Genomic DNA, 26474 nt, shown 5'->3' on the forward strand with positions numbered 1-26474 from the left:
TTTCACCTCCCAGGTTCACTTCTCAGTAAGCCATCAGAAGGTTTGTTCAACCAGAACAAGAAAAGAGGGAATGAAATTCATACAACAGGGTTCCAACACATGAGAAAGGCAGGATAATGATGGAGGGACAACCTAAGACAACAGTGCAAATGGATACCGGTCAACCAATCTGGTGGACTGGAGCAGGGCAGAAGACTCTAGGAGAAAGTTCATCAAGAAAATTACACTGATAGAATGACTGAATTTTAAACCACATTGATCAATGTGAAGATGGGTTGATAAAAAAAGAAAACTTTAAGATTGAATTTTATTTAAATTTTTTTTAAAAAATAAAGCATGTTGAGGGAAGATTTACAAAACTGGAAATGAAGACAAGTTGGGGGGACATATTAATGCTATGAACATGGAAAGCTGTTTTGATCAGTCTGCACAGAGATGGGCATGATTGCCCAACCAGAAATTTATTTAAGCATCCAGACAGATGACACAATGCACTCACCAGTGAATATGAATAAACTAGATTTAGTACAGTACTTTGGGGGTTCCCAACAGGGAAAAAAGATGAGCAAAGGGCTGGGAGTGGTTTGGGGATTTTATTGTGGTTAAAAGGTAGACTTAGCATGGAAGAAAATTCTCCTAGAATGGGCCAGAGTGTCGTTTTAAATTCACATTGGCTTTCAGAGGCAAAGGCCTACACAGCTTTGTTTGCTTTGTTTGTTTTTTAATCTTGGTTCCCAGATGTAGAGGAGGCAGGGAAAAGAGGTAGTAATTGAAAGCTGTCAACAGGCCGCTCATAGTGGCTCACGCCTAATAATCCCAATATTCTGGAAGGCCAAGGCAGGAGGATTGCTTGAGCCCAAGAGTTCAAAACCAGCCTGGGCAACATGGCCAAGAGCTCTTCTCCACAAAAATAAAAAAATAAAAAAATTAGCCTGGGGTGGTGGCAGGCACCTGTGGTCCAAGCTACTCCTGAGGCTGAGGCAGGAGGATTGCTTGGGCCCAGGAGGTTGAGGCTGTAGTGAGCTGTCTTCACACCACTGCACTTCAGCCTAGGCAAAAGAGTGAGACTTTGTCTCAAAATAATAATAATAAATAAGAAAGAAAGAAAAGAAAAAAGAAAAAGAAAGCTATCAACAGTCAAACAACAAAAATGGAGTCAGCATCTTCATCACAAAAATAAAGTTGCAGGGGAGGAAAAAGAGAATTATTAACTCCAGAAGAAAAAAAAAAGCAGTAAAGGAAAGGAACAGTACTCATAGCATAGTACACTGTATGGCTCAGATATGAATAAAATGTATAAAAAGTCATATCAGCAAATACTGAATGCATTAAATCATGACCAGGTTGGTAAGAGGAATGGAAGGTATACATGTATATGAGTACCTATAGGGTTTGGTGAAATTAAATCTTCATTTCTACAGTTAGAAGTTACTGAGAAAAAACTTTAATATGTTATTTAGCGATATGGAGATAATTTCAAAGGAATCCTGTAGAATAGCTGGAAGTGGTCACCCCTAGGGAACTGAACCACAAAAAATGGTGGACAGTGATGCAGAGAAGGTATGTTGTAAGGCTGCTGTTTTGTTTGTAACAGGTGTGTGTATAAAACATAAAATAAGTATAACTAAATATTTAATGACTAAAAACATTGACTTCATCCTAAAGATATGGGGGAGCTACCCATCACCTTGGAACTCTAAGCAATGAGGCTCTGAGCATCTGATAGATCAGATTTACATTTTATTAAAATTATTCTAATTACTTTACAGAAAAGAATTTGAGGGAGGAAAGAATGGATACAGAAGGGTCTCTAGGAAGCTATTAGTTACCAGGAGCCTGGAAGATAGACAGGAAGTGATATTGACCTGAATTCAGGTATGACTACAGGAGTACGTAGAAGTAGACGTGTGACTACTTTGAGACTGATTCAATTGCGGGATTGGAGAGGGAGAACTCAAGACTGATAATACATTTTCTGGTTTGTATGATGGGTACATGGAAATGCTATTCATTTAGACAGGAAATACTGAATGGGAGCAGGCTTGACGGAAATAGAATAATTTCAATTTTGGATATCCAAGCAGAATGGCTGTAAGGGCATCACAAATATGGACCTGGAATGCAGGAGAGAAAGCTGGACTAGAAATGTAGAGTTGGAATTATCAGCATAGAAGTGGCACTTGAAGGCGGAGTGCGGTGGCTCACACCTGTAATTCCAGCACTTTGGGAGGCCAAGGCTGGCGAATCACCTGAGGTCAGGAGTTCGAGACCAGCTAGGCTAGCATGGTGAAACCCCATCTCTACCAAAAATACATTTAGTGCATACCTGTAATCCCAGCTTCTCAGGAGGCTGAGGCAGGAGAATTGCTTGACCCATGAGGCAGAGGTTGCAGTGAGCTGAGATTGCATCACTGCACTCCAGCCTGGGTGACAGAGTGAGATCCATCTCAAAAAGAAAACAAAAGAAATGGCAATTGAAGGTCTGGGAATGGATAAGATTGGTAGAAGTATATGCCCAAAAGAATTGAAATTAGAGTCTCAAAAGACATAGTTACACATCCATGTTTATAACAGCATTATTCACAATAGCTAAAATATGAAAGCAATTCAAGTGTCTGTTGACAGATAAATGGGTAAACAAAGTATGGTATAGACACACAATGGGATATTACTCAACCTTAAAAAGGAAGGAAATTCTGACACATGTTACAACATGGATAAACTTTGACATTATGCTAAGTGAAAAATAAGCCAATTACAAAGAGACAAATATTGTATGATTCCACTTACATGAGGTACTTAAGAGTAGTCAAAATCACAGAGATAGTAGGATGGTGCTTGCCAGGGGTTTGAAGGAAGGAGGAAATGGGGAGTTATTGTTTAATGGGCATAGAGTTTCAGTTTTATCAAATAAGAGTTATTAAGCACGGTGGCTCAGACCTGTAATTCCAGCACTTTGGGAGGCCGAGGCGGTGGATCACAAGGTCAAGAGATCGAGGCCATCCTGGTCAGCATGGTGAAACCCCGTCTCTACTAAAAATACAAAAAATTAGCTGGGCATGGTGGCATGTGCCTGTAATCCCAGCTACGCAGGAGGCTGAGGCAGGAGAATTGCCTGAACCCAGGAGGCGGAGGTTGCGGTGAGCCGAGATCGCGCCATTGCACTCCAGCCTGGGTAACAAGAGCGAAACTCCAACTCAAAAAAAAAAAAAAAAGAAAAAAGATGGATGGTGGTGATGATTGCCCAACATCATGAATTTTTAATACCACTGAATTGTATACTTAAACATAGTAAATTTTGTGTTATGTGTATGTTAACAAAATTGAAAAATTGAAGAAAAAGAAAAGAATAATCAATGTGAAAGGCAGAGCCTGAACAAATATAAAAAGAGAAGAGGCTGAGGAACCTGCAAAGGGGGATAAGCACGGACAGGCAGAAAAGTAGTAGGAAAGTCTGTTTACTGTGAGAATCAGGGAGGAGAACGTTCATCCTATCTAATGGTGCCAATAGGGTAACCCAGATAGGGGTGGATCACATAGAGGAATTAGCTGGGCATGGTGGCATGTGCCTGTAATCCCAGCTACTCAGGAGGCTGAGGCAGGAGAATTGCCTGAACCCAGGAGGCGGTGGTTGCGGTGAGCGGAGATCGCGTCATTGCACTCCAGCCTGGGTAACAAGAGCGAAACTCCAACTCAAAAAAAAAAAAAAGAAAGAAAAAAGATGGATGGTCTGTTAGGAACCTTGACCAGAGCCAAGGCTATGGAGCACTGGAGTAGGTGAAGTATGTCTAAGTAGAAGCACTCATTTTCATCTCTGTTTAATAGATAATAATAACAATTTTTCTGAAAAGTTCATTAAGAGCTAGATGCTGTATTAAGTATTTGACCTACTTTATCTCATTTAATCCTCAAAATAACATTGTCTCTATGAAGTAGATATTATTAACATGCCAATTTTTCAGATGAAGAACCTGAGGTTACAAGAGGTTAAGCAGTTACTCAAAGGAACAGAGCTAGTCAGGAGACAGGCTGCAGTACACTCAAGGAGTCTCACTTCCAAAAGCAAGCTCCTAAATGTTCCACTGTACCCTCCAAGTGATCTGCCACAAATGACTTATCCATTCAACAAGGGGTCTGTCCCAGATGCTGGTAATCTAACAGTATGCAAACCAAAGCCCTGACCTCATAAAACTTTTTAGTGGAGGAGATGACAGTAAACAAATTAAAAAAAAATGCAGGCTAGGTGTCGTGGCTCATGCCTGTAATCACAGCACTTTGGGCGGCCAAGGCAGGAAGATGACTGGAGCTCAAGAGTTCAACAGCCGCCTGGGCAATATAGGAAGACCCTGTCTCTACAAAAAATTAAAAATTAGCCAACCATGGTGGCACATGCCTGTAGTCCGATTTACTAGGATCAGGGACAGGAGGATCTCTTAAGCATGGAAGATCGAGGCTGCAATGAGCTGTGATCCCACCACTGCACTCCAGCCTGGGCAACAGAGTGAGACCCTGTATCCAAAAAAAAAAAATATATATATATATATATAAAATGTATGTATATATATTATACATGCATAATATATACTTTCCATACTTAGTGCAATAAACATTAAAGCTGGATGTGGAGACTCATGCCTGTAATCCTAGCATTTTGGGAGGCCAAGGCGGGCGGATCACTTGAGGTCAGGAGTTTGAGATCAGCCTGGCCAACATGATGAAACCCTGTCTCTATTAAAAATACAGAAAGTTGTCAGGCATGGTGGTATGCATGTAGCTGTAGTTCCAGCTACTCAGGAGGTTGAGGCAGGAGAATTACATAAACTTGGGAGGCGGAGGTTGCAGTGAGCTGAGATCAACCCACTGTACTCCATCCAGCCTGGGAGACAGAGCAAGACTTTGTCTCAAAAATAAATAAATAAAATAAAATAAACATTAAGAAAGCAGGGTAAGTAGCAGGAGAATGGCTAGCCAAAGTGCTATTTCTCATCATTGGCCGGCCTTTATAAAATGACTTTTCAGCACAAACATGAATTAATTCACAGTTTGAGCCATGAGAAGATATATATGAGGCTGAAGGAGAGGAAGTGCCATCAACCTGATATAGGAATGAACTGGACTCAGCAGAGAAGGCCTAAGATGGGGACAGAATGAGGGGGAAATCAGCAGGCTATAAAATCAGTAAGGAAGCCAAGGGCTGTTCCATGTGCAGCCTTACAGGTAAAACATCAGCTGTTGTTATAGGTGTGACAGGAAACCCATGGAGGATTTTAAGCAGGGCAGTGACAAACTCACCGTATGTTAGCTTGCAATAGAGCCCAGACTTCAGGTTCTGGGAGGGTCACCATTTCTTTTGTTCTCTAAAGTTGTGCTGTCATGTGGCTACTGAGCATGTGAAATGTGGCCAGTCTGAATTGAGGTTTGCTGGAAGTGTCAAAAGCATACTACATTTCAAAGTACTTAATACTGTATCCCCTGAATCTAAAAATAAAAGTTGAAAAATAACCCAAATACTTAGTACAAACAAAAGAATGTAATAAATTTCATGAAAAATTGTTTATATTCATTACATAGTGAAATGATAATAGTTTAGATGTGGTGGGTTAAATAAAATATAACGTTCAACTTATTTTCATCTGTTTCTTTTTACTTCTTAAAAATGTAGCTTTTAAGGCAGGGTACTGGGGCTCATGCCTGTAACCCCAACATTTTGGGAGGCCAAGCTGGGAGGATCAGTTGAGCCCAGAGTTCAAGATCAGCCTGGGCAACATGGCAGGACCCTGTCTCTACAAAAAATACAAAAATTAGCCAGGTGTAGTGGCACATACCTGTAGTCCCACCACTTTGGGAGGCAGAGGTGGGAGGATTGCTTGAGCACAGGAGGTCAAAGCTGCAGTGAACTGTGATTACACCACTGCACTTCAGCCTGGACAGCAGAAGGAGACGCTGTCTCAACAACAACAACAACAAAAAGTAGCTTCTAGAACATGTTAAATTACATATGTGGCTTGAGTCATATTTCTATTGGATAACGTTGGTCTTGACAACTTCCTTTCTGCTTTTGGCTTCAGAATGTTATAAAGACGATGAAATCACTAGTATAGGGCTCTTTGAGTTTTCTTAAGGAAACACGTTGTATAACTACAAGTTAAATTATTGAGGATGACAGTCAGCCAGAAAGTGTGCCAGTTCTCTATAGGCCTAAGATCCTAAGATAATGTTACTGACCGAGTTGTGGTTTTGTGTTATTTTTCCTACAGTAGTGATGAGTTTGCACAGTCATCTGTAACATTTCTATCCCCACTCACCCTCCTCCCTCCCTGTATTCCCTCATGACCAAAACAGCATATTTTTGAAATACCTGGCCCAGGTTAAGAATGCAGTTCTCTAGCCATGGAAATTTTTCTCTTTGCAAAGTCCTCAGTTCTGTATAGGTTTGAACCTAAGCCTACTTAACATGATATTTTAATTATCTGGTCTACTTAAGCAAGCAAATTTCAACTGTCAGTAATTATATCTATAATCATAATCATAGAACACTCTTGGTTCTCATATTCTAAATGTGGTCGATTAGACTGTATTTGTAGATTGAAAAAAATCAGTTACTCTAACCAAGAAATTTCTTATTCTTTGTAAATTTATATCTATGGAAAGTCTCATGTTACCCATTAAGTCATATTTTTATTTACATATGGCAGCATTTAAAATATAATTATAAGACATTGGAATTATTGAGTGTGATATTGCTATATTACTCTATCCTAGGCCTTCAATAGCAATAAGAAAATACAAAATCAGATGGAACCTCACTCATCTTCTTTGCCTGCTCATATCTGCTTCATTTTATTTTATTTTTTCATTTTTTGGAGATGGAGTCTTGCTCTGTCTCCCAGGCTGGAGTGCAGTAGTGTGATCTTGGCTCAGTGCAATCTCTGCCTCCCAGGTTTAAACAATTCTCTTGCCTTGGCCTCCTGAGTAGCTGGGATTACAGGTGCATGCCACCATGCTGGGCTAATTTTTGTATTTTCGTGGAGATGGGGTTTCACCCTATTGGCCAGGATGGTCTCAAACTCCTGACCTCAAGTGATCCACCCACCTTGGCCTCTCAAAGTGCTGGGATTACAGGAATGAGCCTTGCTCTGTGGCCCAGGCTGGAATGCAGTGGTGCAATCATGGCTCACTGCAGTCTCGAACCCCCAGGTTCAAGTGATCCTCGTGCCTCAGTCTCTTGAATAGCTGGGACTACAAGCATGTGCCACCTGTAGACCAGGTGGCACACAGGTGGCACATGCCCATAGTCGCAGCTACTCAGCTATGCCTGGCTAATTTTAATTTTTTGGTAGAGATGGGGGCCTTGCTTATGTTGTCTAGGCTGGTTTCAAACTTCTAGCCTCAAATTATCCTCCTGCTCCGCCCTCCCAAAGTGCTGGGATTACAGGCATGAGCCACCATGCCTAGCCTCATTTCTGCTTCTACCTTCTTTTCCTCTCCAGTTAAGTGAAGGACATGCCTTCACTCTCGATTTTCAGTCTCTACCTTTGTGCTTTGGATTGTCCCCTCCCTTCCTCTCAAAGACCTCACTGCTTTGTTTTACCCTTTTCTCTCCTGCATGTCACTACATCCTACCTTACTAGATCAGCTCCTCCAGCAAACAGACAGCCATAGAATCTCCCATCTTTAAACAAAAAAACAAAGAAATACAGAAACACCTCCTTTGGCTCCTTCCATTTGCAGCTTTTCTACTCCCTGTACACAGCAAAATCTTTCAACAAGAGTTTTCTAGGGCTCTGATTCCATTTCTTTACCTCCCATTCATTCTTTTTCTTCATTTCAATTATCATTTATTTTTATTTTATAGGCTTTTTGGGAGCTTTAATTATTTTTAAAATTTTTAGTGCATAACATGATGTTTTGAAATATGTATATATTGCAGAATGGCTAAATAAACATATGCATTATCTCACCTTTTTTATGGTGAGAGCACTTAAAATCTACTGTTAGCAATGTTCAATATGCAATACATTGTTACTAACTGTAGTCACCATACTATACAATAGATCTCTTTAACTTATTCCTCTTGTCTAACTCAAGTTTTGTGTCCTTTGATCCCCAACCCTTGGTAACCACCATTGTATTCTCTGCTTCCATGAGTTCAAATTTTTAGATTCTACATATGAGTGAGGTCGTATGGCATTTCTTTCTGTGCATTGTACTTAACATGATGTTCTCCAGGTTCATCCATGTTGTTGCAAATGACAGGATTTCCTTCTTTATTAAGGCTGAATAGTTCTTCATTGTGTATGTATACCACATGTATTTTAGCCATCCACTCATTTATTCATTGATGAACAGAGGTTGATTCCATATCTTGGCTATAGTGAATAGTGCTGCAGTAAACATGGGAGTGCAGCTATCTCTTCTACACATTGATTTCATTTCCTTTGGATAAGTACCCAAAGGGAAACTGCTGGGTCATATGGTAGTTTTATTTTTAATTTTTGAGGACCTCCATACTGTTTTCCATAATGGTTGTGCCAATCTACATTCCCACAAACAGTGTGCTACATTTCCACATCCTCACCAGCACTCGTTATCTTTTGTCATTTTTATAATAGCTATTCTAATAGTTGTGAGGTCATATGTTATTGTGGTTTTCATTTGCATTTCTTTAATGATTAGTGATGTTGAGCATTTTTTTTCCCCATATACCTGTTAAGAATTTGTATGTCGTCTTTTGAGAAATGTCTATTCAGGTCCTTTGCCCATTTTTTAAATTGAATTATTTGTTTTCTTCCTATTAAGTTTTTGAGTTCCTTATATATTTTGGATGTTAACTCCTTAGCTGATATATGGTTTGAAAATATTTTCTCCCATTCCATAGGGTTGTCTTTTCATACTGTTGATTCTTTCCTTTGCTATGCAGAAGCTTTTGAGTTTGATATAATCCCATTTGTGTATTTTCACTTTTGTTGCTTGTACTTTGGGGGTCATATCCAAAAGGTAATTGCCCAAACCAGTGTCACAGAGCTAACTCTCTTTGTTTTCTTCTAATAGCTCTATATTTTCAGGTCTTATGTTTAATCTTCAATCCATGTTGAGTTGATTTTTGCATATGGTGTGGGATAAGGGTCTAATTTTGTTCTTTTGTATTACAAATGTCCTAAAATTATTTGTTGATGAGACTGATCTTTCCCCATCACATTCATTCTTCAATTCTTTATGATTATCTTTCTTTCCCCTACTGAAATTGCTCTTGTTAAAGGCATCCTAAGACTTCCATGCAAGAGACCTTTCTGTCTCCATTTTACAGTGTTCTTGTGCATGTGATACAATTGGCCACCCCTTCCTTTAGGTACTCTTCTCTTGACTTCCATGAGGCTATATTCTGGTTTTCTACCTACCCAACTGGCTATGCATTTTCAATTTCCTTTCTATCTCCTTTGCTTCTATTAGACTTCCAAATGTTGGGGACCTTCTGATTCCTTGCACCTCTTCTCTTCATTTAGCCTCTCCCTAGATGCTCTCAATTATTCCTCTGGATTTAAATGCCATCTAATTGCCGATCATTGCCAAATATATATCTCCAAACTATACATCTCCTTTAAACTCCAAAATCTCAAATCCTTATAATTGAATTTCAACCATATGTCTCAAGCTTAACATGTCTATACATGAAATACTGATGTGCTCTTCTCATAAGGAAAAAAAAAAAGAATAAGGCAAACAAGAAGAAAAGAGGAAGAGAGAGAAGAAAAAGAAGATAGAAGGAAGGGTCAAAGACAAAATAACAAGTTTAGTTTAAAGAACTAATTAGCTTTTATTTGTGATTCTAGAACCAGGCAATCCCTACAAAATAGAATCAGTATTCTGAATGGAAGAGATTGACTTTATAGGCTGAAGAAACAGAAACTGAGAACAAAACATGGATTGGTCATTTCAAAGTTGCTTTCTTTGTAAAGGTTAAAGCAGAAGTGACTTATTTATCATGCTGGCTAAAACTGGCTTGTTTGGGGATTTGGCTATTATCTCTCTTTCCCCTGATTTCTCTGAAGTTTAGATAAACAGCTTAATTTAAGCTTGGCTTGGAACTTCAGCATTAGCAACTCCATTTTGTTTGGTCTGTTGGGCTTAATGTAGTTTAGTCTAAACCAATGGCCTCCTATACATTTTATTTAACAGAAAGAAAAAAGGAAGAAAGGAAGGGAGGGAGGAAATAATGTATGTTTTTGCTTTAGGCAAAACGTCTAGGTGCCCCTTAGTCAACTGCATTTAATCCATCAGCAAACTGTGTTTGGCCTAGCTCCAAAGTATGTCTGAAACCTATTACATTCTGCATATGTCCATGCCACTACTCTAGACCATTATCTCTTATCTGGACTACTACATTATTCTTCCAACTGATCTCCCTGTCTCTGCTCTGAAATCTGCCCAGCTCATTTTCAGAACAGCCAAAGGGTTCCTTTAAAACCATAAATCACTTCATGTCACCCTCCTGTTTGATGGCTCAACAACTCCCCATTGCACTTGGAACAAAATGCAAACACCTGATCCCCACTTAAGGCATGGTTCAGCCTTGCCTAAAGGCTTCACCTTGTGCACCTCCAACCCATACTCATCCCCACCCTGGAAACTGTATTTGCTGGATCTTTCAACCTGGAATGCTCTCCTGTCTCTAATCTCCTCTCCCATTTGAATGACAGTTTCCTTTTCATCTTTCAGGTTTCAGTTTAAGCGTCCTCTCATAGAGCCTTGTCCGACTATTCCTTTTAAAGCAACCCTACCCAGTTATTTTCTCACAAGGCCTTTTTTGTTTCCTTTCTAGTATTTCTCACAATTCTCATTACATATTCTTGTACATTTGCTTTCTTGACTCTCAGACCCAGCCTATTCTTATCTCACTGTGGATAAGAGGATTGGCATACTGGCTGAGATAAGACACTGGTACTGTAGCCATGCCCCTCCTTTCTCTCATCTTTTAAAAGTCAGCCTGTCTATGGAGTCTTCATTTGTTTACGTACCCTTATCATTAGTTTCCCAAGAACAGGCCAGTGCTGCCTGTGGTTTGGTGAGAAAGTCCAGTTAGGTCTGAAGTATTAGGAAGCCCACCATGACTGCAGCAGCTCCATCAGAACACTCACATCTTGCTAGATTTCAGTGGCTTTGGAGATAAGGTAGAGAAGAGAGGGGGTGCTATATATTGACCCCCATAAACACCAATATCTTTCTTGACATGAATCAAGATTTAGGTCTACGCCTTTTCTTTTCCTTTTAGATCTGTGGCTTTTCATTTTTTTGTTTTGTTTGTTTTTTGAGATGTAGTCTCACTCTGTTGCCCAGGCTGGAGTGCAGTGGCACCATCTCGGCTCACTACAACCTCCACCCCCCAGGTTCAAGCAATCCTCCTGCCTCAACCCTGCTAGTAGCTGGGACTACAGGCACGCACCACCATGCCCTGCTAATTTTTTGTATTTTTAGTAGAGATGGGTTTTGCCATGTTGGGCCAGTCTTGTCTTGAACTTCTGACCTCAGGTGATCCACCAGCCTCCTAAAGTGCTGGGATTATAGGTGTGAGCTTCTGCGCCCTGCCATTGGCTTTTTATTGTTTTTAAGCAATGGTATTCTTTCTTCAAAACATGTGCCTGTGAATCCCATTATGTGTAGAAAAAAAAAGAATAAAAAATAAATGCAGAGACATTGGAAATATTGTGATTAAAGTGAATGACTATATTATCACTTTTTACATGATTTATCATTGTTTCTGCAAGTCACTAAAATCCCATTAAAACTGAAAAACAATAAGGAAATTTCACAGGTTCACATAACAGAATATTTGGGGACTTATCTGGATCAGATAGAGGTTGATTTAGTCAAATGACCATAACTGGAATGCAGTTTCTTTCTCTTTCTTGGTCCTGAACTCTGAGAAGCTCAAGATGGAAAAAAAAATTGTAGTAAAAACCAATAGCATTGGATCACTTAAATAATGTAATTGGAATTTTGTAACTAAAAGGATAAATGCTTGAGGGGCTGCATACCCCATTCTCCATGACATGCTTGTTTCACATTGCATGCTTGTATCAAAACATCTCAAGTACCCTATAAATATATACACCTACTATGTACCCACAAAAATTTAAAACAAAAAAAAGTTTTTAAAGGCACTTTTGCCTTTATGGTTGCAAGATGGCTATCAGAGGCTCCTGATGCTACATTTCCCCACTCACGTCCAGCAGCAAAGAAAGCATCTCTACCAAAAGCAGATATATTTAATGTTTGTATACTTTCTTTCTCCATAGAAGCATGAGCATAATCTCTTGGACTGGATTATTTGCTTAACTGAACCAATCAATTCCTATAGCCAGGAGTATGGGATATACTGAATGGCCTAGGTCAGCAATCAGGTCTTGTTCACAGAGTTGACATGGGCTCAATTACAAAAGCCAGATAATTGGGAATACGTTGGGGGTACTCTTGCTGAGGGAAGCAAGGGACAGATGGTGAACAGAGGTAGCCAGTCAATGTCTGTGTACATGTGGAAAGAGAGACCTGAATCCCCACATGCCTGGTATACCATGTATAGCCCCTCCAATCAGAATCAGCCTTTTGTCATTTAAAATCTCTGTGTCTTCAAGAATATTTGTGATCTCTTTCCTCCTTATGGTTTTACTTTCTTTCCTTCTTCTTCTTCCTTTCTCTCCTTATTTCTTTCCCTTTTTATTTCTTTTTAAAAATTGAATTGGCCAGGATTATAAAATATCTGTGCACAAATGTTGCTGTCTTATTTACAGTGCCCTAAAGAGGTTTTATTTTTTATTTTATGTTATTTTACATCATTTTATTTTACTTGATTTCTTCAGACAGGGTCTCACTCTGTTACCCCGGCTGGAGTGCATGATCATGGCTCACTGCAGCCTCAACCTACGGGGCTCCAGTGATTATTCCTGCCTCAGCTTCCATAGTAGCTGGGACTACTATGGGCATACATCACCACACACGGTTAACTAAAGAAGCTTTTGAAAGAGTTAAAAGTTTAAGAAAATATGTGCTAAAGATGGAGGAGAAAAAAAGCCATCCCACAGGACAATATAGGAGATCGGCCTCAACATGTATCCACAGTGCCAAGGTGCTAAAGCACCAAATGAGTGAAGGCTTGGAAAATGTTACAGATCAGCAATCTTCAAGCAAAGGATGGAAGGTATGTGGAGTCTTCCTAAGGGGTAAGTGGGCATGGATAGTTTCAAAGATAAGCTTGTCCTGTGGTCAAGTCTTTGGGCTGTTCTTTCCTGTCTTCCTTGCAGAACCATCTTGTTGTTATCACTTGATAATGTAGAAGGGCATACCTCACACCCATCCCAAGCCTACAAATGCATTGCCTTGGGTACACAAACCTCTAGAACACTCAAGAAAGGGGAGAAAATGATTGCAATGAGGGGATAATTAATCCTTTTGCAAGATAGATAGATTCCAATTCTCTGCTTTTCACCAAAGTGAAAGACATCTAATCAAGTCCTCAGAGGAGAGATCACTAAAAACCATCTTGATGATAGGTTACTATGTAATTTTTTGGCATGTAACTGAAGAAGAATTCAAAGAATTGAGCCCCATTGCCATAATGAAACTCTCATTCCCACTTACTTATTTATCTGGAAAGTTTCTCAGCACCTATAGCAATCAAATCATAGCACTGATGCTATTCCTGTTATATTTACCATGGATATGGGGGAAAAAATACTACCCATCTCAGTAAGAACTGCAATTCCGATGCAATTTTTTATATTTAGTAATTACCTATCAGTATTTATAATATATTTTGTTGCTTTAATAAATTGTGTAGAATTTTTTTTTTTTTTTTTTGACAGAATCACTCTCTGTTGCCAAGCGGGAGTGCAGTAGCAGGATCTTGGCTTACTGCAACCTCCGCCTCCTGGGTTAAAATGCTTCTCCTGCCTCAGCCTCTGGAGCAGCTGAGATTACAGGTATGCACCACCACGCCCAGCTAATTTTTGTATTTTTAGTAGAGATGGGGTTTCACCATGTTGACCAGGATGGTCTCTATCTCTTCACATTGTGATCTGCCTGCCTCAGCCTCCCAAAGTGCTGGGATTACAGGCATGAGCCACTGCGCCAGGCCGAAATTGTGTAGAATGTTCTAACAGAGTTGAATGGTCACAGAAAATTTAAAATTATTTCCATTTTTTAAATATTTTTGTTGCAGAGAAGTATGTACTTATGAAATTCTTTAAAGTAGAAAAATAGTAGGAAGTGGAATGGAAATATAATTTCAAGGAGTAAATAAACAAAACAAAAGTTCTTCTATAGGTAAAGAAGAACTTTATGATGTAAATTTAAAAAGTATATAATGGACAGTCTGAGGGCTTTCCTTAATGTTACACATTGAGAAATTGTTAAGAGTAGATTTTAGGTGCTCTTATCACACACACACAACACACACAAACAAGCACACACACACACAGAAGATAACTATGGAAGGTGATAGATATACTATTTTGTTTGACTGTAGTAATCATTTCACTGGATATATGTATATCCAAACATCATGCTATATACCATAAATATATACAATAAACACTAAATTAGGAAGTAGGATAAAGCACCAAGTTACTATACTATTTAGATTTCACTGTGTAGATATCAACTAATAATGTGACCATTTATTTTTAAATGTCATTATTTATATGTATGTATATACAACTCTTTATGATAAAAATTTTATGTAACAATTTAAAAATATACTGTAAAGTATGTTACTTTTTAAGATATTTTAGGACTGCATGTGTGAAAATGTCTGGAGACAATGAAAAGAGAAAATTATATGTTAGACAAGAAAACAATCAAAGAAAGAACAGGCCCACTGTTGAGATTGACTGTGTAATGCAATATGATGACAAAGGAGCTGTCTTCTCACATTTGCTTTTGTGTCCTTTACCAAAGAGAAAGATCAGAATGATTGAATGGACATTCGTAAAAGGGAAGAGAAGTTCAAGATGGAAAAATAAATTGTAACAGAAATTGTACCCATCTCCCTTGGGAACCAGCAGAGGGGAGTGAGAATAGCAAGGATATGAGTCAGACAGAATTGACTCAGAATTCTGACACTGCCAGCTAATATCTATGTGCCCTTGGACAAGATGCTTCACTCACCTCATCTGTGTTATGGACATAATGTGATTTGCCACAGAGGGTAAGATTTCCTAATGGACCTAAAGTACTTTGCATAGGATCAAGCTCTGCAAAACATTAATAGTAGCTATTGTAATTATCATGTAGCTGTAGACTTTAGAGCAATTTAACCTCCTTGAGCTTCACCTTCCTCCTCTATAACACACGAATAATAACATCTACCTCTTAGGATTACTGTGAGGATTAAATTGACAATAAATATGAGAGTCCTTATAACACAAAGAAGGCATTCAATAAATGTTAGTTCTGGCTGGGCACGGCAGCTCACGCCTGTAATCCCAGCACTTTGGGAGGCCGAGGTGAACGGATCACAAAGTCAGGAGTTTTAGATCAGCCTGGCCAAAATGGTGAAACCCTGTCTCTACTAAAAATACCAATTTAAAAAAAATTAGCTGGGCATGGTGGCGCATGTAACTGAAGAAGAATTGCAATCCCAGCTACTCAGAAGGCTAAGGCAGGAGAATTGCTTGAATCCAGGAGGTGGAGGTTGCAGTGAGCTGAGATCATGCCACTGCATTCCAGCCTGGGCGACAGAGCAAGACTCTCTCTCTAAATAAATAAAATATTAGTTATTTTCCCATCCCTTCCTTCTCTATTTTTCTATTAATTTGCACAATTCTATGGTACCCTTGATGGAATATCATGAAAAAGTGACTAATTCCAAATGCATATTTATAGAATAGCATATTACTTCTATTGTGTCTACCAGTAAAAAGGCTAAACCCGAAATGATTATTTTTGATGAGACAAGTGATGAGGGTCTCATACTCAAAGTGAATCTATCCTTGTAGATATAACCTTTCTGCTTTACTAGCAAATCTTATTAATGACAATATTTTCATGAAATTGTGGAAGACAAGTATGTTGCTGATCTATGACCCTGTAGTCAATCCTCTCACAAAGAGGACCTCCTCACAAAGAAAATAATTCTTCCTGCATGTTTCCTTTTCTCCTACAAGTGAAAAGATAAAGCATTTATCAATTGGTGGCAATAAATGCTGTTGATTAATGTGATTCACTTATTTTAGAGGGTACTAAGCATCCCCTCTTTTTGTAGCTTTGCATACAAAACAAAGCATAGTTTGGGATGAGCTTGGATGCCTAGGAGGTAATTAGGGAACCAAGCTTCACTGAACAGGCAGGGAATATGTTTAAGGCTACTTCTGCCATTTTAATCTGTGGTTCAATGTTTATTAATTTCTTTTTAGAAACAAGCTGTCAAGTTGCTGCTCCCTGTTGAGGAGGCAGGTATGATAAATAGTCAAAATGCATAAGAAGGCCTTTTATCAGCCAAGATCCCAGCAGGAAACTAATGGCACACTGCAAAGGGGTGAAATAATTATTGTCACAACTAGATAGTGGGTATGTGGATGTCTGTTACACTATTCTTTATGTTTGAAACTGACTGTAATAAAATATATACAAACAAACAGGAGTGTGAAAGAGAGACTAATGAAAGAATGACTTACAAAGATGTGGACAGGTTAAAGAAAAGTCACAAGGGAAGGTGAAATCTACTTCCCTTCTCCAGTGACGCCCCCCACGCCCCGACTACCCCCAGGGTAGCACAGTAGGGAGTGTTCCCAGGAGTAGGCTTGAAGAACATAGGAAAAGGGGGCAACCCCTGGAACCCAGGGAGACCTGTAGCTGCAGGACAGGGCCACCCATCAGGAATTGTGGACTTCGGTGGAAGAAAGCAGTCACTGTTAATTGAAGCCCACTACATAATTTGAGCAGCCCAGTGCAAGCTGACAAAAGCAAGAAAAAAGTGTGGTAAAGGTACTAAAGTATAAAGTTTTTGCTTTCCTTCTGCAGTCTCTTTCTCTTTCCTCAAATTGTCATGTTTCTAAAATTTTGTATCTAACACTATTTTAAATAAAGAAAACATTAAAAGTGCTAGTGAAAAAACATGACAAAAAAAGAAAAAAGAAAATATTATAATTTTAAATTATTAGCATGAATCTTACCATTTCTCTTGTGCAATGCCAGTTTTAAACACCATTATAAGGGCATTTAACTCTCATGCAGAATCATGAAAATTATACACTTATATTTTATAGTTTGTATGTATATACATATTTTGTTCCTCCTGGGACAGTGGATATAGTGCACAAAACTAACTGGACTGTTTTCATTTCACTTTCTTATACATTATACCAACATTGTACTTTTAGCTTACTGATGAATAAGGAAGGACTGAAAGGAAAAGGAACTATGGCTTGCCCTATCTTCCCCCTTCCTTCTGTGACATCATTTTTAGGGTACGTGGTTAGGAAGCAACAGTGAAATAACATGAGAAAGGATATGATAAAGCTTCTTGGTTGTATGTGTTTCTCAAATTGCATTGTCTTTTTCTGAATTTGAAGGCAGTTGTCATTGAAATAGAAAGCATGACATCTCGGGGCCTTATCAGTTGCACCTTGTACTTGCTTTGGGTCTCCCTGAATTCCTATGTGTAGTACACAGGTACAGAGGAATTCTATGATCATGGGGACACTGGAAATACTATATTCGAATACAACAACTGGAAATGGCAGACACATATATTTCATATAACCCCTCTGCTCACATATATGTTCCACTTTCCCTTTGACTTCACTTACAAAACACACATTCAAAGATAAAATTACATACCTCAGCATCATATGCAATATACCCTTATAATGAACCTGTACCTGTACCCCAAAATCTAAAATAAGAGTTGAAATTTGTAAAACAAGATAAAATTAAGACTTTTAAGACAGTGACAGAAAAGCTTAAACCAAATGCAGGGCCCTTAAGAATGGGGTCCTATTGACTCCATACGTTGTACGCCCATGAAGCCTGCCCTGCTGCCAACCCATTTTCAGAGAAATCAACACTCTCTTCCAGTCTTCTCATTCCCAGCACATGATCCTACTGGTGGACCTGATGGCAATGGAGCCAGGAAAGCATCTACAGAGAGTAGCCATCTGGACTACAGACCAGAGGAGAGAAGGATGGAGATTAGGCCTGGAGGAGCAAATGGAATTTGCAGCATAGGCTGCTCACCCCCAAACCTCTTTCCAACAAATTCTATTCCTTCGTAATCCAGCTAGGATAATAAGGGGAGGTCGACCTCAGGTGGGGGGCCTGGTGCATATGCAGTTATGAGCCACTTCAAAATAAACAAATAAATAAATACATTTTTAAAATCACACACATAAATTAGGCATGAAACTGATGATTAATTTAGAATGATAGAAGAAGTCAGTAAGTCCCTTCTGAGGACTCGAGGAAATCTATCAGAAATGCCTATACAATTCTATTTTCTAATTGCATGCTGGCTTCCCCTCCTCACCTGGAATGCTTTACAACTCCAAGCAACTCCCACCACTCACAGAGGCCTGGGGAAGTGAGGAGTCCTGAAGCTTAAATGTTATTACCTTTATAGCAAATTCCTCTGTAGACCCAAAAACTAAGAACATAGAATTAAGTAACTGTGGAGAAGCAGACATTTCCTAACAAGTTATGATGAGCCCCCTTTCCCTACCATGCACACCAGAGGCAGTGAACCCGCATTTCAGGCTCTTCTGACCTAGTATCGTTTCACTGTAGTTAGGAAGTTCCACTGAATTTCACTACATAGGGAACTGGGGCAGTAGTGGATAGTCATGGCCACTCCTTTGCATTTTTGATATCTTTTCTATTCCTTGCATTGTTTGCTGGGTTGGAATCAGGTAAAGGGCAAGCTACCTGAATGCAGAAGTCATTCTGCATTCCCCATGTAGCATTTTAATTGAAGTCTAGAAATGTGGCTAAAAGTTGTCTTTTTATTTTTTGGGACAGGGTCTTGCCTCACCCAGGCTGGAGTGCAGTGGCCCTTTGGGGCTCACTACAGCTTCAAACTCGTGGGCTCAAGTGATCCTTGGCTTCCCAGTGGACTTTGTAGACAGACTGATATGGAGTCTCATGGCACAAGAAGATTAAACAATGTCTTCAATTTTAATAATTTTCTGCAATCCAAAAAAAAAAGAAAAAGAAGTCATTATTCTCATTTACCCTCAAATCCTGGCCAGATTTTGTGCTCTGGCCTAATAAATAGGTTCCTCTTTAGACATAAAATACTACTGAGCTTATATCATAATAGCTGAGGCACAGTGGAGGCAGTTTAGATTCAGAAAACAGAAGGCACAGGTCAGATGGAAGGACTGCCCTGGATGGAGTTTCATGATAGGGCTTAGGAGCCCCAGACACTAGAGCCACAGCTCATGGGAGGAGGGAAAATGGTGGACAGAGACGAAAGAAGGGGATGACAGATATGCACAGGGAAATGGAAAGATGTTAAAGAAAGACTTCAAACTTTTCCCAAAGCCGTAGTGTTGGTGAACTCACTACTTGCTTTTGATAAATATGGGGGAAGCTGCTGGGATCTGAACTAAGAACATGTCTTAGTCCATTTGGGCTAGGCCACTAAAGACTGGGTGGCTAAAACAAAGTCAACATTAAGGTACCAGCAGATATGGCCAGGTATGGTGGCTCATGCCTGTAATCCCAGCACTTCGGGAGGCTGAGGCAGAAGGACCTTCTGAAGCCAGGAGTTCAAGACCAGACTGAGCAACCTGGTGAAAACCCATCTCTACAAAAAAAATACAAGAAATTAGCTGGGCATGGTGATATGTGCCTGTGGTTTCAGCTACTTGAGGGCTGAGGTAGGAGGATTACCTGAGCCTGGAGAAGTTGAGACTGCAGTGAGCCAAAACAGCACCACTGCACTCCAGCTTGGGCAATGAAGTGAGACCCGGTGTGTGGTGAGGGACCTCTTCTGGTTTGCAAACAGCCGTCTTCTTGCTGTGACCTCTCATGGGGGATAAGTGAGTTCTCTAAGGTCTCTTTTATAAGGGTACTATTGCCACACACTAGGGCACCCTCATGACCAAATCACCTCTCAAAGGCCTCCCCTCCTAATACCATCACCTTGGAGGTTAGGATTTCAACTTATGCATTCTGAAGGGACTCAAATAGAACCTTGCTTAACACAAGAGCATTTAACCTAAGTAAGACAGAAGAGGATAGTGCTTAAGTGCATGGGTTCAAATGTTGCCCTTATTCCTTAAAAGACACTTTGGTCAAGAAACTGATTCTTGGCCGGGTGTGGTGGCTCACACCTGCAATCCCAGCACTTTGGGAGGTCAAGGTGGGTGGATCACCTGAGGTCAGGAGTTGGAGACCAGCCCAGCTAACCTGGTGAAATCCCATCTCTACTAAAAATATAAAAATTAGTGGGCATGGTGGTGGGCACCTGTAATCCCAGCTACTCGGGAGGCCGAGGCAGGAGAATCACTTGAACCTAGGAGGCAGAGGTTGCAGTGAACCAAGGCCACACTATTGCACTCCAGCCTGGGTGACAGAGCGAGACTCCATCTCAAAAAAAAAAAAAAAAAAAAGAAACTGATTCTCTCTGTGCCTCAGTTTCCTCTTCTATAAGATGGGGGTATGTTATATCACATCATACCACGTCATTTCACATGTTATGGTATATTGTGTCATGTTATACAGAGCTCACCTCATAGTGTGTAAGTTAATACTTACAAATGACTTAGTTTGTAATATTAATCGTTTGTATTATTAATAGTTCTTGGTACACAATTAGTATTCAATACAAATGCAAAATTATTATTATGAAAATAACTCCAAATATAGCATTTATACACATTTGGGCAATATATATTTTTAATGAATTTTTTTTTTAAGATGGAGTCTTACTCTTGTCACCCAGGCTGGAGTGCAGTGGCACAATGTTGGCTCACTGCAACCTCCACTTCCCAAGTTCAAGTGATTCTCCTGCCTCAGCCTCCCAAGTAGCTGGGATTACAGCTGCCTGCCACCATGCCCGGCTAATTTTTATATTTTTAGTAGAGACAGGGTTTAGCCAAGTTGCCAGGCTGGTCTCAAACTCCTGACTTCAGGTGATCCACCCACCTCGGCCTCCCAAACTGCTGGGATTGCAGGCATGAGCCACCATGCATTTGGGAAATATTTAAGGCTATCAAATTTTTGCAATAGATAAAGAATCTGACCCATTTATTTTTACTATGTATAATTTTATAAATATTATCTTTTCTTTTCTTTTCTTTTTTTTCTTTGAGAAACGGTCTTGCTCTGTCACCCAGGCTGGAATGTAGTGACACAATCATTGCTCACTGCAACATTTACTGCCTGGGTTCAAGCAATTCTCTTACCTAACCTTCCTGAATACCTGGAATAACAGGTGCATGCCACCATGCCCAGCTAACTTTTGTATTTTTAGTAGAGATAGGATTTCTTTTTTTTTTTTCTTTTTTTTAATTGCATTTTAGGTTTGGGGGTACATGTGCAGAACATGCAAGACAGTTACATAGGTACACACATGGCAGCGTGTTTTGCTTCCTTTCTCCCCTTCACCCACATTTGGCATTTCTCCCCAGGCTATCCCTTCCCACCTCCCCCTCCCACTGGCCCTCCCCTTTTCCCCCCAATAGACCCCAGTGTTTAGTACTCTTCTCTCTGTGTCCATGTGTTCTCATTTTTCATCACCCACCTATGCGTGAGAATGTGCGGAGTTTCGTTTTCTGTTCTTGTGTCAGTTTGCTGAGGATGATGTTCTCCAGATTCATCCATGTCTCTACAAATGACACAAACTCATCATTTCTGATTGCTGCATAATATTCCATGGTGTATATGTGCGAAATTTTTCCAATCCAGTCTATCATCAATGGGCATTTGGGTTGATTCCAAGTCTTTGCTATCGTAAACAGTGCTGCAATGAACATTCGTGTACATGTGTCCTTATAGTAGAACGACTTATAGTCTTTTGGATATATACCCAGTAATGGGATTGCTGGGTCAAATGGAATTTCTATTTCTAAGGCCTTGAGGAATCGCCACACTGTCTTCCACAGTGGCTGAACTAATTTACACTCCCACCAACAGTGTAAAAGTGTTCCTTTTTCTCCACATCCTCTCCAGCATCTGTTGTCTCCAGATTTTTTAATGATCGCCATTCTAACTGGCGTGAGATGGTATCTCAATGTGGTTTTGATTTGCATCTCTCTGATGACCAGTGATGATGAGCATTTTTTCATATGATTGTTGGCCTCATATATGTCTTCTTTCGTAAAGTGTCTGTTCATATCCTTTGCCCACTTTTGAATGGGCTTGTTTGTTTTTTTCCTGTAAATCTATTTGAGTTCTTTGTAAATTCTGGATATCAGCCCTTTGTCAGATGGGTAAACTGCAAAATTTTTTTCCCATTCTGTTGGTTGCCAATTCGCTCTAGTGACTGTTTCTTTTGCCGTGCAGAAGCTGCGGAGTTTCATTAGGTCCCATTTGTCTATTTTGGCTTTTGTTGCCAATGCTTTTGGTGTTTTGTTCATGAAGTCCTAGCCTACTCCTATGTCCTGGATAGTTTTGCCTAGATTTCCTTCTAGGGTTTTTATGGTGCCAGGTCTTATGTTTAAGTCTTTAATCCATCTCGAGTTAATTTTAGTGTAAGGTGTCAGGAAGGGGTCCAGTTTCTGCTTTCTGCACATGGCTAGCCAGTTTTCCCAACACCATTTGTTAAACAGGGAATCCTTTCCCCATTGCTTGTTTTTGTCAGGTTTATCAAAGATTGTATAGTTGTAGATATGTTGTGTTGCCTCCGGTGCCTCTGTTTTGTTCCATTGGTCTATATCTCTGTTTTGGTACCAGTACCATGCTGTTTTGATTACTGTAGCCTTGTAGTATAGTTTGAAATCCGGTAGTGTGATGCCCCCCGCTGTGTTCTTTTTGCTTAGAATTGACTTGGCTATGCGGGCTCTCTTTTGGTTCCATATGAAGTTCATGGTGGTTTTTCCAGTTCTGTGAAGAAAGTCAATGGTAGCTTGATGGGGATAGTGTTGATTCTGTAAATTACTTTGGGCAGTATAGCCATTTTCACAATATTAATTCTTTCTAACCATGAACATGGAATGTTTCTCCATCTGTTTATGTCCTCTCTGATTTCGTTGAGCAGTGGTTTGTAGTTCTCCTTGAAGAGTTCCCTTACGTTCCTTGTGAGTTGTATTCCAAGGTATTTTATTCTTTTTGTAGCAATTGTGAATGGCATTTCGTTCTTGATTTGGCTTTCTTTAAGTCTGTTATTGGTGTAGACGAATGCTTGTGATTTTTGCACATTGATTTTATATCCTGAGACTTTGCTGAAGTTGCTTATCAGTTTCAGGAGTTTTTGGGCTGAGACGATGGGGTCTTCTAGGTATACTATCATGTCGTCTGCAAATAGAGACAATTTGGCTTCCACCTTTCCTATTTGAATACCCTTTATTTCTTTTTCTTGCCTAATTGCTCTAGCTAGAACTTCCAGGACTATATTGAATAGGAGTGGTGAGAGAGGGCATCCTTGTCTAGTGCCAGATTTCAAAGGGAATGCTTCCAGTTTTTGCCCATTCAGTATGATATTGGCTGTTGGTTTGTCATAAATAGCTTTTACTACTTTGAGATACGTTCCATCGATACCGAGTTTATTGAGGGTTTTTAGCATAAAGGGCTGTTGAATTTTGTCAAATGCCTTCTCTGCGTCAATTGAGATGATCATGTGGTTTTTGTCCTTGGTTCTGTTTATGTGGTGAATTACGTTGATAGACTTGCGTATGTTGAACCAGCCTTGCATCCCCGGGAAGAATCCTACTTGATCATGATGAATAAGTTTTTTGATTTGCGGTTGCAATCGGCTTGCCAATATTTTATTGAAGATTTTTGCATCTATGTTCCAAAGTCACACTAATTGCTAAACAGCATCAACATAATGAAGAATCTATAACAACTAACGGGCAAAACAGCCAGCTAGCATCAAAATGGCAGTATCAAATTCACACATAACAATACTAACCCTAAATGTAAATGGACTAAATGCACCAATCAAAAGACACAGACTGGCAAATTGGATAAAAATCCAAAACCCATCAGTGTGCTGTATCCAGGAAACCCATCTCACATGCAAGGATACACAAAGGCTCAAAATAAAGGGATGGAGGAATATCTACCAAGCAAATGGAGAGCAAAAAAAAGCAGGAGTTGCAATTCTCATCTCTGATAAAATAGACTTTAAAGCAAAAAAGATCAAAAGAGACAAAGAAGGCCATTACATAATGCTAAAAGGATCGATACAACAAGAAGAGCTAATGATCCTAAACATATATGGACCCAACACAGGAGCACCCAGATACATAAGGCAAGTTCTTAAAGACTTACAAAGAGACTTAGACTCCCACACAATTATAGTGGGAGACTTTAACACCCCACTGTCAATATTAGACAGATCAACCAGACAGAAAATCAACAAGGATATCCAGGGCTTGAACTCAGACCTGGAGCAAGCAAACCTGATAGACATCTATAGAACTCTCCACCCCAATCCACAGAATATACATTCTTCTCAGCACCACATCACACCTACTCTAAAATTGACCACATAACTGGAAGTCAAGCACTGCTCAGCAAATGCAAAACAACTGAAATCATAACAAACAGCCTCTCAGACCATAGTGCAATCAAGTTAGAACTCAGAATTCAGAAACCAACCCAAAACCGCACAGCTTCATGGAAACTGAACAACTGGCTCCTGAATGTTGACTGGATAAACAACGAAATGAAGGCAGAAATAAAGAAGTTCTTCGAAGCCAACGAGAATGAAGACACAACATGCCAGAATCTCTGGGACACATTTAAAGCAGTCTCTAGAGGAAAGTATATAGCAATAAGTGCCCATATGAGAAGAATGGAGAGATCCAAAATTGACACCCTATCATCAAAATTGAAAGAGCTAGAGGAGCAAGATCAAAAAAACTCAAAACCCAGCAGAAGACAAGAAATAACTAAGATCAGAGCTGAACTGAAGGAGATTGAGACACGAAAAACCCTCCAAAAAATCAATAAATCCAAGAGCTGGTTTTTTGAAAAGATCAACAAAATAGACAGACCACTAGCCAGATTGATTAAAAAGAAAAGAGAGAACAACCAAATAGATGCAATAAAAAATGATAAAGGGGAAATCACCACAGATTCCACAGAAATCCAAACCATCATAAGAGAATATTACAAACAACTCTACGCACATACGCTAGCAAACATGGAAGAAATGGATAAATTCCTGGACTCCTGTGTCCTCCCAAGCCTAAACCAGGAGGAAGCTGAAAGTATGAATAGACCAATAACAAGGTCAGAAGTCGAGGCAGCAATTAAGAGCCTACCACACAAAAAAAGCCCAGGTCCAGATGGGTTCACAGCCGAATTCTACCAGACACACAAAGAGGAGCTGGTACCATTCCTTCTGAAACTATTCCAAATAATCCAAAAAGAAGGAATCCTTCCCAAATTATTCTATGAGACCAATATCATCCTGATACCAAAACCTGGTAGAGACCCAACAAGAAAAGAAAACTTCAGGCCAATATCCATGATGAACATAGATGCAAAAATCTTTTGGCCAGGCTGATCTCAAACTCCTGACCTCAAGTGACCCTCCTGCCTCAGCCTCCCAAAGTTCTGGGATTACAGACATGAGCTATCACACGTGGCTGGCAAAAATTATCATTGGATAATTTTTTATGGATTTTTTTTATATTTGATCTTTAGGCAAAGATAAGTATCTCAAAGTTTTCACAAACAAAGCACAGTCATTTCTGAACTTTTCTCACCAAAAGCAGGGGTACATTTTACCTTTTTATCTCTTGCCGACAAATGGACTGACTCTACCATCTCCAAATATTGAGGAAATATTTAGTTTTCTTTTCTACCTTGCTCAAATGATATGCTGACAAACAGAGATTAGATAGAATCCCAGACCTCACTGAACAAATAGCTAGGTGGGATTCTTTCCTCATTAAAGGCAACTTCATATTACAATCCAGCTTAATTAACATGGTTTGGAAAAGGTTAGAAGACTGTATTATCAGTCTTGTATGATCCTAGAGGGTAAGGTGAAATAAGAGTTGGACTTTCTGGGATCCTGTGCACCTCTGAGCAAGCACATCACCTAATCTCCCTGACTTCCATGTCCTGGGAAAGGGTTGCCCAGCCCAACTCCCAAGGTTCTTGCAAGGATTTAACATCATATGTTATTTAAAAGCTGAAAAACAAAAGCACTCTACAAATGCAAAAGGAATTTACTCAGATCACTTTCTTCTTACCAAATTTCTTTTCTGCATGTCATTCAACAGGTAGACTGGTTTCTCTGTCAGGAGCAACAGCCCTGAATTAATCCCATTCACATCTTTGAATTGCTATTCCTGGTATCTGTA

General features: G+C 39.6%; 1 protein-coding gene and 1 long non-coding RNA gene across 3 annotated transcripts in view; one reads left to right on the forward strand and one right to left on the reverse strand.

Moving 5' to 3' along the window:
- Nucleotides 1-12854: 12854 nt before the first annotated feature.
- LOC144578376 (uncharacterized) lies at nt 12855-16628 on the forward strand. The gene is made up of 4 exons (XR_013524011.1): nt 12855-13192; nt 13857-13973; nt 14950-15199; nt 16407-16628. It is a non-coding gene; the product is annotated as an uncharacterized LOC144578376 (long non-coding RNA).
- Nucleotides 16629-19018: 2390 nt separating this feature from the next.
- Nucleotides 19019-26474, reverse strand: part of PTTG1IP2 (PTTG1IP family member 2) — a 126495-nt gene continuing 119039 nt past the window's right edge. For both annotated transcript variants that reach the window (XR_013524008.1, XR_013524007.1), the window contains 2 exons: nt 26364-26469; nt 19019-19172 (listed from right to left, as the gene is read on the reverse strand). The gene's annotated coding sequence lies outside the window, so the exon portion shown is untranslated. The remainder of the gene's footprint in view (nt 19173-26363; nt 26470-26474) is intronic.

Source organism: Callithrix jacchus, chromosome 11, assembly GCF_049354715.1.
Source record: "Callithrix jacchus isolate 240 chromosome 11, calJac240_pri, whole genome shotgun sequence".
Classification (NCBI taxonomy): Eukaryota; Metazoa; Chordata; class Mammalia; order Primates; family Cebidae; genus Callithrix; species Callithrix jacchus.